Genomic DNA, 17659 nt, shown 5'->3' on the forward strand with positions numbered 1-17659 from the left:
CCAAAAAGGGAGAAGGAGAAAAGTTTAATATTAAAGTGTCAAAAAAATGTAAAAAGGGTATGGATGAAGAAGAGAAAGAACTAGAAAGAGTAAAAGAAGAATCCATGAAGGAAAAAGAGGAATGAATATTGAAGTAGGAGAAGGAGGAGCGACTCAGAAAACAAGAAGAGGAGGACATAGCCTTGGCCATTAGGAGTTCAATGGAGCAACCCTCAAGAGTGGAGGAACTAGCATTAATGAGCCTCAACCTAGCAAGCTTGTCCAAAGTAAGCCCCAATGCTATATGACCTTTCACAAGGCCATGGGCTTCCCTTGAAACACCCTTTTCATCAATTGTGGCAACCACATATTCCATCTTTGTCCCACAACAAAAGATATAGCTAGAAGAAGACCAGAGAGCATGGTTTATGAGCTCACTATATAAGTTGTTGGGCTATCTCAGGTGAAATCAAAAGCAACTATAGCCATAGGCACTAAAATATTTGCACCTAGAGAGTATTGGGGGTAAAGGCGCCTCTGCCTAGCCGCCCGTGTATTACTACACTGACAATCACCGTCACTGCACACTGCAGGTGGTGGGTGCCCATCATCGTCACTTTATTCTTTATTCTTTTAGTGATAGTTTGAATAAAGGAAGGCCCGACGGTCACACATTGTGACTGTTGGGGTTCCCATTTCTTGTCTCTCTCTTTCTTGCTCTTGCTCTCCTACCATAGCTCTCGAGTGCAAGCTTCGATCATTCTCACCTTTCAACTTGTATCAGATCACGGCTTCCGACTCTTGAGCTTAGCTCGTGGCATTCTCAGCTTCCCATGGACTCCCCACTCGCATTGGGTCTCCTTCGCGACAACCATAGCTCATTCTCTTGAGCTTCCATCACTCCCCAGCTTCCCGAGCTTCTTCCTGGCGTATTGAGGCGCCATTAGGGCATTGACATTGAGGTATTGTTTTATTATTTTAGAGATTTATCTCAGTCCATAGGTCTAGGTAAACAGGGTTTTCACAGGTTGTGGGCAGCCATAGCTCACACCTCTTGGAGCTTCCTTCACCTGGATCTTGCTTCCAGCCTATCAAGGCTTGCTGAGGCTTGGTGTAGGCCTTCTTTGGCCCCCATTTGTGCCCCCTTTGGGCCCCATTGTTGACACGTGGGACAGTGGACCCCCCAACCAGCTCACGTTTTTTTTGCGCATGTTTCAAAATCCGGTCAAAAAAATCACTATTTTTATCATATCTCGAGCATTCGGAACCCGATTTAGGCAAGGTAAGAGTCTAAGTTGGGGTTTTGGAACGCTCTAGATGCGATGGTGATGTCGGATTTGCCAAATTTTGATGACATAATATTCTGCAACAGATTTCAAGTCTGAGACAACATATATTTGTATACCTATGGCTTATGTGATGCTTCTATTGATGTCTATTGATACTGGATCAGTTATGTTATGCCTCTTATGTGAGACGCATTTGGAGCTGATTTAGCTCAGACATTGACTATTTTGAACAATGTCCAAAACAGGATAGTCACCTATTACTTCAATTTTATGCTTACAGTCTTGGCATTTGATGCCTGATTATGCCCGGTTGGTGCCTATACATACGGGAATGTATGCCTATGGTTTGCCTATAGATTGGTGCCTATAGAGGTTATATGCTGCTGGAATCTTCAAGACTGAAGCTATTTATGCTACAGTTAGGTTATGTCCATTGGTCACTGGGTGCTCCTGGCTACTCTGTATGATGTCATGATATATTTGGACTATGCCACATGTCTTGTTTATGCTTCGGAATGCTTTTGAGCTGAGATTAGAGCTCGATTTGGGTTTGATTGTCACTTCTTTGCACCTGGAATTTCATCTATGACATGGTTTATGCCTAGGCTACCTAGTACGGGTTATGATGTCTTGGTGAATGCTTTATGCTTTGGTTGTGGATGGCAGTTGTTTGAGCTCGTCTCGACATTCATTTGAGTATTCCCTTGAGCAGTTGGACATTGACTTGGATATTTCCATTATGACTTGGCTTTTTCCATTACAACCTTGGATGCTATTGAGGCATCGTCTTGTTTATCCACCTTTTGAGCTAGTAGGAGCATCTTATATGCTTGACCGACATTGAGCAAGAGGTTTATGCTATTTTGAGCATTTTGTAGATACTTGAGACTTTGGGATCTCTTACACTGAAATGTTGCATGGTTCATGCAACACTTATATCTTGGAGTTGTTTTTGACCTGAGCTTGGGCTTTGCACTCTTGTGAGCATACACCTACTAGTGTCAAGTCTTGCCAGTATTATGTATACTTTGCCCTATTGTTCAGGGGGTATGCCTACTCACTGACGGATGCTTTGGTGACATGTTTGGATGTTTGATCAGGGTCTTGATGACTATTTGGTGCCGATTTATGCCTGTCATGTCTTGGTTGTCCTTTCTTGACTTGGTGCAGTGATTTGGTCAGCAATTGCCTCTCACAGTACCCTGCTATCATTTATTACAACAAGCATATAACTCCAGACTCACATGGATTTTTCATGCTGAAATATTTTGAAATGATATACTTTCACTAGTACTTTGTGGGCAATAGCTTTGGTTACACTTTTCTCCTCATTTTTCTCTTGATTTTGGTGATTTTTTGGTCATTTTCTACAGTAAACAGCAAGCAAAATTAAATTGTCTGTAGTCTTCCAACCTGCATTATGGCGAGTTTGTCCCACTAATCATGCTATTTTCAACATCACTAAGCTTGATGGTATGAATTACTCTTATTGGAAGAGCCAGATTTGGCAGGTGTTGGTGCCGAAATCGCAGATCAAACCTTTGAGGTTGAGCGGGCATCCGCTTGCAACTATGCCAGATGAGGAATGGCTTGACCTTGATGAGTTATGCAAGTCCACTATTGTATTATCTCTCACAAAATAGGTTCATTACAATGTATTTGAGGAAGAATAGAGTGCATGGCAGTTGTGGGATAAAATCAAGAATCTCCATGACAAGAAAAGTCCAGCGAGTCAGATGTATTGACTTAAACAGCTTATGGATTTGTGCATGAAAGAGAATGTGACCATGTCAGCTCACTTGAGCCAGTTCCATGCTATACTCAAGAACTTGACTTTGCAGGATATCACTTTTGCAGAGGATGTCACTCCTTTTTTCTTGCTTGGTACTCTTAATGAGTCATGGGATGTATTTCGCACTACATTATGTGCCTCTGCTACTACCTTGAAATTATCTGATGTTGAGAGTGCTCTTTTGCAAGAAGAGGTTAACCGTAAGAATTTTGATGCCTCTCATATGTCACATGCTATGACAGTTAGAGGTAGTAATGATGGATATGGAAAGCATGGCAGTGGCAGTGGTCGTGGATGAGATTCTCAGAAATCTCGGTCCAAGTCTTGTGGAAAGTCACGTAGCGAATCCCGTGGCAGGAATGCAGATGTTACTTGTCACCATTGTGGGAAAAAGGGCCATATTAGGCCACAACGCCATGAACTGCACAATGAAAGGTGCAAAGATAAGGGAAAAGACAAAGTGCAGGATAAGACTTCTGATTGCAGCATAGTGTCTGCAAAGTCCAGTGTTAAAATTGAAGAGATCAATGTTATGCAGCCTGAGGATGTTGATGATGATGATTATATCCTTGCAGCTTCTTCTAGTGCTTCGCATATGACAGAGATAAAGTTCCCTTGTCCTTGCATGATGGTAAGACAAAGAGTTTCAGATGTATTACATGTGCCATCTATTACAAAGAACTTGGTGTTAGTCGGTCAAATGGTAGAGTAAGGGCTGCAAGTCAGATTTAATGCAAAGGGCTGCTTTGTAGAAGACTTCAATGACAAGTGCATGTTGGTAGCAAAGGGAAGTAGAGTTGGACGTATGTTTACTCTGGATGCTGAAATTCCTACTATGAATGTTGCTATGTATGCTAAAGGAAAAGGTGTTGTTGCAGATATTGAAATTTGGCACAAATGCATTAGACATGCAAATGTACAAAGGTTGAAATTAATGCATTCCAAAGGGTTGGTTACAAGTTTGCCTACATTTAGAGTTGCATAATTTCATAAGGTATGCGAAGCATGTCAGTTTGGTAAGCAGGCAAGACAACACTTTTCACATGACAGAGATGTAAGCAGAAATATCCTTGATGTTGTGCATACAGACATTTGGGGGCCTACACAAAATGTATCTCTTGGAGGTAGTTCATACTTTGTCACATTCATTGATGATTGTTCTAGAAAGCTATGGGTATATTTTATGAAGGAAAAGAGTGAAGCGTTTCAGCACTTTAGAACTTTCAAGGCTGCAGTTGAAAGAGAAACAGGCTTGAAAGTAAAGTGTTTGAGGTCAGATGGAGGGGGAGAGTACCTCTCGAATGAGTTCAGTGATTTTCTGAGGTCTCATGGGATAAAGAGACAGTTCACATGCAGATATATCCCACAACAAAATGGGGTTGCAGAAAGGAAAAACAGGCATATTGCAGAAGTTGCACGTGCCTTGATGGGTGGTTGAAAAGAATATGCCTAAGCATTTTTGGTTTGAGGCTGTTCATACTGCTGTTTATATTATGAACAAAACTCCCATAGTTATAGTTCATGGGATGACTCCTGAAGAATGCTTTACTGGCAAGAAGCCTGATGTATCGCACTTGAAGGTATTTGGATGTGTTGCATACGTTCATATGCCAGATGAGCTACGGAAGAAACTTGATCCAAAGGCAGAAAAATGTGTTTTTATTGGATACTCTTTAGAGTAGAAAGGGTATTGTTGTTATAACCCTGTCACATGTAAGTTCAGAGTGAGCAAGGATGTCATCTTTGATGAAATGAGCAGTTGGTATGCATCTAGTGGTGATGCATTGGATGATGATCATGATCATGACACTCATGTGCAGGCTAAAAAGCAAGAATCACGGACTCTTAGTGGACCAGAGACATCATCTGGTAGTCCTTGGTATGGGAGACTAAGGAGTACCTCTACATCTTCAGGTGCATCTAGTAGCACTACAGGTAAAGACAAAGGAAAGAATAAAGTGTCAGATGGCATTGATGCAGTTCTTGATGGAGACTCTAGTGGCTCAAAGAGCTTGGATGATGAGCTTGGTATTCCTTCTGTCAGGACACCAGGTGTAGAGAGAGCTCATAGTAATGTAAAGGCTCCATTGAGTGATTCGGTGGTACGTAGATCTATCAAGGTAAGATACCCTGTTAAAAGATTTGGTTTTGAAGGTTATGTAGCTCACCATTATGCTTATATGGTGAAACTAGTTGAGGATGTTGAGCCCACATGTTTTGAGGAGGCTGTCGGTCATGCTCATTGGGATGCAGCAATGGATGAGGAGATGGCTGCATTAGAGGCCAATAAGACTTGGGATCTAGTATCATTGCCGAAGGGCAAGAAAGCTATTGGATGTAAGTGGGTTTATAAGATTAAGCACAATGCAGATGGTTCTATTAGTAGGTACAAAGATAGGTTGGTTGCAAAAGGATATGCCCAAACATATGGCATAGATTATGAAGAAACTTTCAGTCCAGTTGCTAGGATGGCAACTATCATATGTGTGATTGCTTTGGCAGTAGCCAAAGGTTGGAGGTTGCAGTAAATGGATGTGAAGAATGCCTTATTGCATAGTGATTTGCAGGAAGAAGTGTATATAGATCAACCAGCTGTTGAAAGAGGAGAGAGAGAGACAGGGATGTAGCTAACAGAGAACCATCAGGTTCTTCTTCTTCTCTTTCATTATTCAACACTAGAGTAATACCCACACTACAAAGAGTAACCTAGTGTAAGTGTAACTAGACTGACTAACTCACTGACTAACTCTAGTCAGGTCACCAACTAGCTAAACCGACTTATTCAATATAGTCACATGCAGACAGATGCACACTAGCTGTCACAGATGTCGGTCATACATAAAGACGGACAGACGGGAGAGCTTGACTTCTAACACCAGCAGGTTATGAAGATTTAGAGCATCCCACATATGTGTGCAGGTTGAAGAAGGCGCTCTATGGGCTCAAGCAAGCACCTAGAGCATGGTCTGACAAGATCAGAGAGTATATTGTCAATATTGGCTTTTATGTTTCTGATGCTGATCACTCACTTTATGTGAGAAAGGGAGATGTAGGTTTTGTTATCATAGTCATCTATGTGGATGATTTGATTATTACAGGTGATAGTGATTGTGGGTTTGCTGAAGTGAAGGATTTTTTGAAGAAGAAGTTTGAGATGAAGGATTTAGGTGAGCTAAGGTATACTTCCTTGGCATTGAGGTGATCAAATATGATGATGTTATATGGCTGTCCCAAGGACAATATGGCTTGGATATGTTGTCCAAGTATGGTATGACAGCATGCAAACCACTTTCAGTCCTGTTGGAGCAGAATGTAAAGTTGAGTCCTGATGTTAGGGATGAGATAGAAGACCCTATTATGTTCAGGAGGATAGTGGGGAGTTTGATCTACATGACCATTATGAGGCCAGACTTGAGCTATGCTATTGGTCTTGTGAGTCAGTTTATGCAAGTACCTAGAAAGCCACATTTGGATGTAGTCGGACGCATATTGAGATATGTGAAGTCCACATTACATTATGGACTTTTCTATGAGGCAGGTACAGATGTACAGGTGTTTGGATACACAGATGCAGATTGGGCTGGTAGTATGTCTGATAGAAGATCTACCAGCGGATACATGTTCTCTCTTGGTAGTGCAGTAGTTGCTTGGAGTAGCAAAAAGCAATCTACAGTTGCTTTGTCAAGTACAGAGGCTGAGTATAGAGGTGCTGCTGTTGCAGCATGTGAGATAGTATGGCTACAAAAGTTAATGGTTGATTTGGATGTGCAGGTGGAAGGTCCAGTTGTCATTTATTGTGATAACATGAGCAGTATACAGTTGGCTAGGAACCCTGTGTTCCATGCCAGGACAAAACATATTGAGGTACACTATCACTTTGTGAGAGAGAAGGTACAAGTAGGTGAGATTGACTTAGTGTATCTTAGCACATAGGATCAGATAGCTAACATCTTCATGAAGGCATTGGGTACAAAGAAGCTTCAAAAGTTTCGAATCTTACTTGGAGTTGCAGAGATGCAGTTGAGCTTGAGGGGGAGTGTTGAGATGACAAGCTCAACACATGTGGACATTGATGATGGACCGCCTGGTTAGATGGGTCCACATGTCTACACTTAGCATGTCAGTGGTCATTATGACTCTCACATGGCCAGTGACTCATTACTTATTATATTCAGGTTGTTACACCTATCTACAGGTGGCATAGTTATAGCACCAGTCTACTAGTGTAGTCGGTTATGCATTGTTTGACTTAGTAGGCCACTTTCCTTTATGTTGTATCTTATCTATACTTTGTGTACATTGTAAATAGTGTGGAAGAAGAAGAAGAAACTAGCAAGAAAACGTTTTGGCCTCCATCTCTCTTCTTGTCTCTTGAGTGAGCTTCTCATTGTGCATTCTATGTGTGTTCGGCATAGCATCTTGAGCAAGTCCCCCCACCACGCGATTCTTGACATCTTATGTATGCCATGATAGCAACTCATCCAGATATTGCCTTTGTAGTTGGTGTTGTGTCACGCTATATGGCTACACCTAGCAAGAAGCATTGGGATGCCATGAAGGGTATCATGAGGTACCTGAAGGGCACTGTAGATATGTGCATATGCTATGGTAGCCAGGATATAGGAGTCCTGGGGTACATTGACTCTAATTATGCAACACATGCAGATAGTAGGAAGTCCACTTCTAGCTATGTATTCACCTATGCTAGAGGTGTTGTTTCTTGGATTTCCAAGGTGCAGAAATGCACAGCCCTTTCTACTACAGATGCCGAGTATGTTGTAGCCATTGAGGCTTTCAAGGAGGCCATTTGGTTGGGTCGTTTGGTTGCTGACCTTGGTATTGATGCTATCCCTACACTGCATTCCGATTCTATGAGTGCTATTCAGTTAGCCCAAAATTCGGTCTTCCATGCGAAGACAAAACACATTGAGGTGAGGTATCACGTCATATGTAGGGTCATTGAGGACAAGTCTGTTGATCTTGTCAAGATCTTGACTGACCATAATCGTGTAGATCTGCTCACGAAAAGCCTCTCTACAGAGCACTTTGCCTTCCTCAAGAGGTTGATGGGCGTGGGATGAGATGACGTCTTTCCTCATCATGTTGTACATGTGTACATGTTGTACTGTCTTTTTCTTTTCACTCCTCACTAGGGTAGATTTGCCTTTAAGTGGGAGGTTGTTGGGGGTAAAAGGCGCCTCCGCCTAGCCTCCTGTGTATTACTACACTGACAGTCACCACCACTGCACACTACAGGTGTGGCGGGCACCCGTCACCATCCCTTTATTCTTTATTCTTTTAGTGACAATTTGAATAAAGAAAGGCCTGGTCACACATTTTGACTATTGGAGTTCCCATTTCTTGTCTCTCTCTTTCTTACTCTTGCTCTCCCGCCATAGCTCTCAAGTGCAAACTTCGATCCTTCTCACCTTTCAGAGAGGAGGCACATCAAAAAACCAAACAGCTCATGTAGTTGGAGAATGAAATACAAAAAACCACTCACAACTACATGTGACTCCAAAAACAACTAGACTACAAATTGTGGTAAAGGAAAATCCTAAGCCAAAACTAACGAGGAAAACAAACTAGATTGGATGTCCTCATAAAGTGATAGAACAAAAGGCTAGAGTAGACAAAGGAAAATATAAATCAATGGGAGGAAAGAAATTTCAATGCCTTGAGAAACATGGCCACTTGCATAGCTCAAATTGAGTGTGAGAAGGACTTGATACTTGAGTGGGCTAGAGCAATAGAGGAAGCGATATGGGGTCAATAGTAAAGCTTCACTAACATGCTACGTGAAGTATGGGAGCTATGTGAGGAGGACATAGTGGACAATCTTAAGAAGAAGCTACAACTCCCAAAGAAAGTACTAACGCATAGTCTAGAACTAGCAGTTCCCTAGTTGGAATACTAAATTACAAACAAAGAGCAAGTGTTACAACTAAGGAAAATTAGACTCTCAATAGAAGATCTGAAGTTGATTGGGGTGGCATCCACCTGTGAAGAACCCATTCAAATCATGGAAGACCCACCACCATCACCCTTTGCATCTAAGTTAGATTGGGAACAAGAAGAACTTGAGGAATAAGTATTCCCACAATCAAAAACCACCATAAAAATAAAAAGAAAATTGATCCTTCAGAAGGAATTATAGGATCCATGCAAAGGAAAAGAAAGATGGTGGAGAAAAGTGTATGAAGGCTCACCACCAGGCCCCACCAATTGGTCTCTAATGTACCCTTTTCACAAAGAGGGGACTACATCTCAATCAATTGGATAGCAAACTCAACATGTCCAAGCACTAGGCAGCTCAGGAATTCCCCATGTACTTCTCCTTCAACTTTCTCAGCGGACTTAAAAAGATGCTACCACACATCATGATGCAAAAAGTAATTTAGGTGTCCTCAAGACTAAGGAAGAAATGGCTAAGCAAAAGACTCAAAATCTTAGACTGTGGTAGCAAGAATTTATCGACCATAGGCAAGACAAAGTATTTAATCTACCAAACAATCATATGCCTCCATGAAAGAGTAGGAAGGTGGTTAATGGCCAGCTAGCTCATTACCTAGATTGACCATCAATGCCCAAAGAGTGAGACTTTAGCTAGTAAATCCCATAATAATCCTTGCTCGATTTCTTAAAATAAGGAAAACAAACCCTCACAATTAAAGGAAACATATTTATGAAATGCATAATCGGCTAGTAAATCCACAAAGTAATTCCATTGCCTAAGTATAAGCTGGCAAGCTACTAACTTAAACAATCTGGTGGTACTACAGAGAATGGGATCTCAAACACTATAAGTCCCATTCAATTGATTTATAACTAGCTTGTTGTAAGTCACCTTCTATTGAAAATCGTTGGATCACCCCCATGTTTTAGTAAGTTTTAGGCTCATCAACAAGTATTTATACTTTGACATTATGTTAATGAAATCTACATGAAGGTATGCACCAAGCTTCATAATGGCTCATTGTTGGGGGTCTTTTATGACTACCTTGACATTGGCATGTTTAGCTGGGCCATGTGATTTTCCATCAATATAAAGAGTTTAGGCTAGAGTTTCATCCAAAAGTAATGGGTAAGAGTCAATTGTGATAATCAAAACCATGCAAGGACACATATGTTCTAATGGCACAATCCCCCCTCTAGATTGAGCTCAATAGGGACCCTTAACAATATGCTTCTATAATGTTGGCAATACACCTTAATTTCCCATGTGAAGGTCTCATCTAGCCACTCTATAACTTTGTAACCTTTACTTGACAAGTTATTCCATCATTGTGGTATTGCAACTTTAAATAGGGTGCTCCAAAGAAAGAATCAGTCACCCCATACCACTCTAAGTATGCTCACATGTCTAAGCATGTTCATCAAGATATAAGGCAATAAGACACTCATCATCCCCCTAAATATAGTAGGCCTTAGTCTTATTTTAATGATTTATAAAAAAAACTTCTCTCTATAAATGATCAAGAATTTTGCTTTTCCCAAAATGAAAAATTCTATAGGTCCCATCTCATTGCAACTCCATTTCCCAATGGAACATTTTCCTTTGGCATTGCAATATAGCACTAATAGTCACTTTGTGAACTTATACTTCTTAGCCCAAAAATCATGCAGATCTTTCATGTGTTTCATTCCCACCTCTTGATGCAAAAGACTTTGCAAGAAAGGTTCACAAAGAGATGATAAGGATGATAGTTGCTCTTGTAAACTTTTGTGCTTCATGCATACAACATGCTCAACTTAAGGACACACTTTTATTCTTTCAAGAGATTTGATACATGTGCATCATGTAGCCATCTCTCACATAATTAGAAAATGCATTTCTCTCAAGTTTGATCTATTATCTACCATTTCTATTTAAGAAATGATAGATATAAACTGATATTATGTTCATACTAAAGAAAGACTTACCTCTTCATTGTAGTCTTGCCCCAAGGTTTGTCACTTGTTCCACAATCCATGCAATGCTCCTTGCATCAACCAAGGCTTTGCTACCACTATCACAATCATACGAAGAGGGAAACTTGGAGGAGAAGAGAAAAAGATGGCAATAATATTTTCACTTTGTATCTCACTCAACCTCACACACACCTTGTACCTCACCTCTTGTACCTTTCTCTCTCTCTAACCCAACCTTACCAAGATGGATGGATAGAAAGAGAAAAAATAAGAGAATAGGCTTCACTTCCCAAGTTTCCCACTCCAACTCCCTCTTGCCCTCGCTCTCTTCTTGTCCTTTAGTCTCACACAAAACATGCAAGAACATAGTAAAAAGCAAGATGACTCAAAGTTTTCACACATGTGGATAGCTCTTCCATTTTTTTCATCTTGTTTTTAATTAATTTTTAGGGTTTTCACCCTTCTTGGTCATTCTACCCTTTTCATGGTCTCATGATCAATCCTAACCTACTCATATGCTTCTTATAAGGTCCATGACACTTTTGTAAGATGTGGATTACTTGTGCACCTTCCCTTGACCTTGTGGATCTATGGAAATATTACAATACAACTCAATAATAGTGTCCTTTAGACAATACAAATGTCCATGTAGAGGTGAGCTCAAGCTCAACTGCCAAGGTGTAAAATATTACACGGCGCAGCGAACAGAATCTGAGAAAGAGATAGAGAGTACACAACAGATAAGAGGAGAATCAGTAAATTCTTTAACTCCAAACAACTGATACAAAGATGGCTCTGTCCACCCGTGCACTTCCACTGTGTGAAGCTTAGATGGAGATCTAGACAGAAGATAGGTGAAGAGCTTAAGGCTAGCTGGAATAACAACTCTGACTGGGTGAAAGATGGCTGCGAAGGGGTTTAGCTTTTATAGCCCGCGAAGGTCGTTAGGTTGGCTTGCTGACCTACCATATGAGCCTCCACTAGTCGGCTAGGGAATATTCCAAGGAATATTCCCTTTACCATCGGGCCGGGGCCGCTGGCCCCCCTGGGAACCCCCAGCTAGGGGCCGCTTCCGCGGCCCCCGGACCCCACAATAGGGACCCCTTTTAACTCCCTTACACCGCAACTCGATGCAATGCGCCTCGAGTTGCTACCAGCTTAACCACTCCGTCTAACCCAAAGATTAGACCCACAACAGTCACCTTTTTGCCATCCGATCACATAGACCTCATCTGATATACAAGTCAGGACTCAACCAATGTCCGGGCTCACATTTGACTTCTCCTCATAATGGGGGCCTTACAACTTTGAGCACCATGGATCATTGGTAGCACCTAATGAGGGTGGGGCATTGATCATATCTAACACCCCCCCTCAATGTCCACCCATAGGTGAACTATCTCCTCGTCCCAATGCCAAGTCTCTGAAGATGAACTTGAAGTAGATCCTTCATAAGTGCTTTGGTGAAGATATTCTCCTCTGTTGGACAATAGACCAATTCCACTATCCCATCCTCCATCAAATCACGCACATAGTGATACTGGATCTCTATATGTTTGGTGCGTGCATGAAACACTGCATTTTTGGCAATGGCAATGCAACTCTGATTGTCACATCTCAGCACAGTTGATTCTTCATCCTGCACTCCTATATGCCATAGAATCCTTCTCAGCCATACTGCCTCACATGCAGCAAAACAAGCAGCCTTGTACTCTGCTTCGGTAGAAGACAATGCCACTGTTGGTTGCTTATTACTAATCCAAGAGAAAATTCCTGAATCCAAAGAGAAACAATAACCAGAAACTCACTTCCTAGAATCAATGTCTCTTGCCCAATCTCAGTCACAGTTCCCCACAAGAGAGGTTCCAAAACTGTATATGATACCATAGTCAAGAGTTTTCTTCAAGTATCTGAGCACCCGCATCCCAGCCTTCCAATGACTCTCATGAGGTTTGTTTGAGAACCTGCTCAAAACACCAACAGCAAAACTGATATCTGGTCTGGTGTTACACAAGTAGATCATACTGCCGACCAACCTCCTATACCTCCCAATGTCTGCTAGTGCTGATGTATGCTCGACGGATAACTTTGCACTCACCTCCATAGGTGTAGCTATCTCCTTGCACTCGGTCATGCCAAATGCCTTCAAGATCTCCCATGCATACTTCTTCTGAGAGATGAAGATCTTTCCTGGCTCTTGCCAAACTTCAATCCCCAAACAATAGTGCAGCAATCCCAAGTCTGTCATTTCAAACTCAGAACTCAAAGCCTTTCGAGTTTGGTTGATCATATATTCATAGTCACCTGTAATAAGAAGGTCGTCCACATATAGGACAATCACTACAGACTTTTTACCATCCCTGTAAACATACAAGTTAGCATCTGAGGCACATCTTTTGAAGTTTAGGTTTAAAAAGAACCTATCTATCCGCTGGTACCATGCTCTAGGGGACTTGTTTCAGCCCATACAATGCCTTCTTCAGTTTACACACTTTGTTCTCAGAATGGGGGGCCTCAAACCCTGGTGGCTGAGCCACGTACACCTCCTCCTTGAGGTCACCATTTAAGAACGCTAACTTAACATCCATTTGGTACACTGGCCACTTCTTGTGGGCAGCCACTGCAAGTACCGTGCGAATAGTGGTCATTCTAGCAGTTGGGGCAAATGACTCTTGAAAATCAAACCCTTCAACTTGTGAAAATCCTTGGGCAACCAGTCTAGCTTTGTACTTTTCTAAGGTACCATCAGCCTTGTACTTTACCTTCTAGATCCACTTGGTGCCAATAACCTTCCGCTTTGCTGGTCGATCCACTAGCTTCCAAGTGTCATTCTTCATTATGCTGTCATACTCCGCCTGCATAGCAGCCTTCCATGATGGATCTGCAAGTGCTTCTTCTAAGTCAATTGGCTCCTTTACTTCTCTCATAATCTCAACCATCAAGGCCATATTGACTATGTGAGCAGAAGCCCTCCTTTGCTCCTCTATTCTCTGAGACCTCCTTGGTCCATCTGCCTTCTCCTCAACACATGCAGGCATAGGATTATTGTGGTCATAGAGTTGCTTCACCCAGCGCGGCAATGGCTTTTCCGGTGGGGTGATGTCTGGTTGGTGAACTTTTTCCTCATCATCTGAAGATGATGCTTCCTCCTCCTTAAGGATAGGGATAGCTCTCGGGACAGGTTCATAGTGGACTACTTCTTCGCTTGATGATAAAGTGGAAGAACTTGCCTTCTCCTCCTCCACTGTATATGGCTCCTCCTTGAACACCACATCACGACTCACGATGATCTTCTTTGCCTCTTGGTCATATAATTTGTAAGCCTTCTGCTCATCACTATAACCCAAGAAGATACATTTTCTGCTTTTTGGTTGTAACTTGTTTCTCTTCTCATCTGGAACATGTGCATAACATTCACATCCAAAAATTCTGAAATGTGAGACAGATGGTTTCTTACCAGTGTAAGCCTCATGAGGTGTTTTTCCCTTGAGAGCCTTTGTATAGCTCCGATTTAGAATGTAGACTGCAGTATTAACAGCTTCAGCCCAAAAATGGTTAGGCAATCCCTTGCCCTTTAGCATGCATCTTGCCATCTCCACAATGGTGCGATTCCTGCGTTCCACAACACCGTTCTGCTGAGGTATGTGAGGCGTCGTCAATTGATGCTTGATCCCTTTGCTCTTGCAAAAGCCTTCAAACTCCTTTGAGTTGAACTCACCACCACCATCTGTTCTAAATTTCTTCACACTTTTCCCTGTTTCATTCTCAACAAGTATTAGCCATTCTTTAAACTTACCAAAAGCTTGAGCCTTATCACGAAGGAAGTACACCCACATCTTCCTACTGTAGTCGTCGACAATCAACATAAAATAAGAAGATCCCCCCAAGGCTTGTGTAGGCATCTTACCACACAAGTCAGCATGCACCAACTCTAGAGGAGCCTGTGCTCTATTCTTGCTTTCTTGTGGAAATGCCTTTCTCTGTTGCTTGCCCATCATACAAGCTTCACATGGTTCCTTCAATTTAGTTATTGTAGGTAGGTGAGCAACCATACCTTGCTTTTGCATCTCCTTCAATACTGCAAATCCAATGTGTCCAAACCTTTCATGCCAAAGCTTACTTGTGCCCACTCCAACGGTGGCTGTAAGAGCACTTAGCTCATACAGGTTGTTTCTTCTTTCTCCTTTGCCAACAATTGTACCAGCACTATCAATAATTTCTGCACCTGTCTTCTTGAACCTCACTTCATGACCAAGATCAGTTATGGCAGCAACTGATAAGAGATTTCTCCTGATTTCGGGAACATACAACACATTTGAAAGATTTTTGACTTCACCATTTGTAGCAACAAAAGAAATAGTACCCGTGCCCACAACAGGGCATTTAGCATCATTGCCAACCGTCACAGTGATGGATTCTTGTAGAGGTTGCATAGAACTGTATAGACCTTTCTTGTTGGTCATGTGACGAGAGGCCCCACTATCCAACACCCATGAGTCAGTGGTAGATTCTTCTTGCGCTGAGGAGCACGCTTTCTCAATGGTCGCCATGAATAATTCCAACTCTGCTTCAGTCGTATTGGCTGTCTCTTTCCCTTTACTTTTAAGGGTACCATTCTTTTCATCTGCCTTCTTGACACGACAATCTGCAATTGCATGTCCTTTCTTCTTACAGTAGAAGCACTCTCCTTGAAACTTCTTCTTGCCACCCTTCTTCTTTTTGTCACCATCATTTTTGGTGGAGGAAACACCTTTGCCTTTTGCATTGGCAGAGAATGCAGCATCTCCATTGTTGCTTCCTTCTCAGGCTTTCAGCCTCAACTCCTCCTCCATTAATAATGCACAAAACTCCTCAAAAGTCAAAGCTTGAGGTCTCACCTGAGTATTAAGGGCAGTTACTAGTCCATCAAACTTTTGTGGACAAATCCGAAGACACCTCCGAGCTAGCTCTTCACTAGTCTTTTGTATCCCAGCGTCAGCCATCTGCTCGTGCAGATTCTTAATCCGAGTGATGAATGCTTCAACCGTCTCTCCTTCAGCAAACTTCTTCGCTGCTAGTTGATTCTCCAAGTTTTGAATCCTTGTTTGGTTTCGTGTTTCATACTGACTCCTTAGTACATTCCAAGCATCTGACGCATTGGTTGTATGCTGAATCAGAGTCAAAACACTGTCAGAACAGCTTGTAACTAAGGCACACAATGCATCTGCATTCCTTCGTTTCCAAGCTCGTAGAAGATCTGCATTCGGAGGAATCATCACACTAGGATTTGATGGGTCGGGGGTAGGCTGTGGTTCTGTGTCAGTCCCCAGCACAGTCTCCAGAAGCTCATAAGAATCAAGGATAGTTGTAATTTTGAACTGCCACAAGGTGTAGTTTGTACCATCTAACTTGCCTTTGCTGAAGGTTGGTGGACAAATCCTCAGTGTTTGAATAGCCGGTACAGTAGCACCACCTCCTGCACCGCTTCCTGATGCGCCAGAACCGCTTCCCGGAGTTGACATAGTTTCTCTTTGTTGTTGAAGCCTTTGCCTCTTGCACGCTCTCCGATCTCTAGAGCCCCCTGGGCTCTGATACCATGTAAAATATTACACGGCGCAGCGAACAGAATCTGAGAAAGAGATAGAGAGTACACAACAGATAAGAGGAGAATCAGTAAATTCTTTAACTCCAAACAACTGATACAAAGATGGCTCTGTCCACCTGTGCGCTTCCACTGTGTGAAGCTTAGATGGCGATCTAGACAGAAGATAGGTGAAGAGCTTAAGGCTAGCTAGAATAACAACTCTGACTGGGTGAAAGATGAGTGAAAGATGGCTGCGAAGGGGTTTAGCTTTTATAGCCCACGAAGGTCGTTAGGTCGGCCTGCTGACCGACCTACCATATGAGCCTCCACTAGTTGGCCAGGGAATATTCCCTTTACCATCGGGCCGGGGGCACAGTCATCTTTTTTCCATCCGGTCACATAGACCTCATCTGATATACAAGTCAGGACTCAACCAATGTCCGGGCTCACATTTGGCTTCTCCTCATAATGGGGGCCTTACAACTTTGAGCACCATGGATCATTGGTAGCACTTAATGAGGGTGGGGCATTGATCATATCTAACACAAGGCACACGGAGTGCTTATTGTTCAAGTGTTTCAAGCCAAGCACTAATGGCTACCTCTCACATAGACAACACGCTATCTCTCTCTATGAGTGTAATGAGCTTACCTCCATGCCCGATCGGGTTGCATCCTCTTTTGAGCACTCTGATAGCCCCATGATACAAGTGCAAGATTCAAGTGAGATCGATCCTCAAGCTCCATGCTCCAAGCTCCATTTCCGTGAGCAATATAAGAGAAGAGAAGAAGAGAGGAGAAGATGGAGAGGTTCTCTACCACAGTCCCTCACCCTCACACACTCAGTCCCTCACACTCTCACACTTCCTCTCTCAAGCACTCAAGCACAAGCTCAAGCAAGCAAGAATAAGAATAAGAAGAAGAAGATGAGAGCTACTTTTGGCCACACACCAAAATGAGCTTCTCATTCACTTTTCAACTTTATATACAAAATCCTAAATCCCTCTCAGGCGATCATCCCCTTTTTGGTCCGATCCTCCAAACCTTCTCCTCCTCTTTCCCTATTGGCATGGCCTCAACCCATGCCTCTAACCATTTATAATTTTCACGGGTGAGATCCTGGCAC

Source organism: Lygodium microphyllum, chromosome 7 (assembly GCF_053477565.2).
Source record: "Lygodium microphyllum isolate KBCC chromosome 7, Lygodium_microphyllum_v1.1.10, whole genome shotgun sequence".
NCBI lineage: Eukaryota > Viridiplantae > Streptophyta > Polypodiopsida > Schizaeales > Lygodiaceae > Lygodium > Lygodium microphyllum.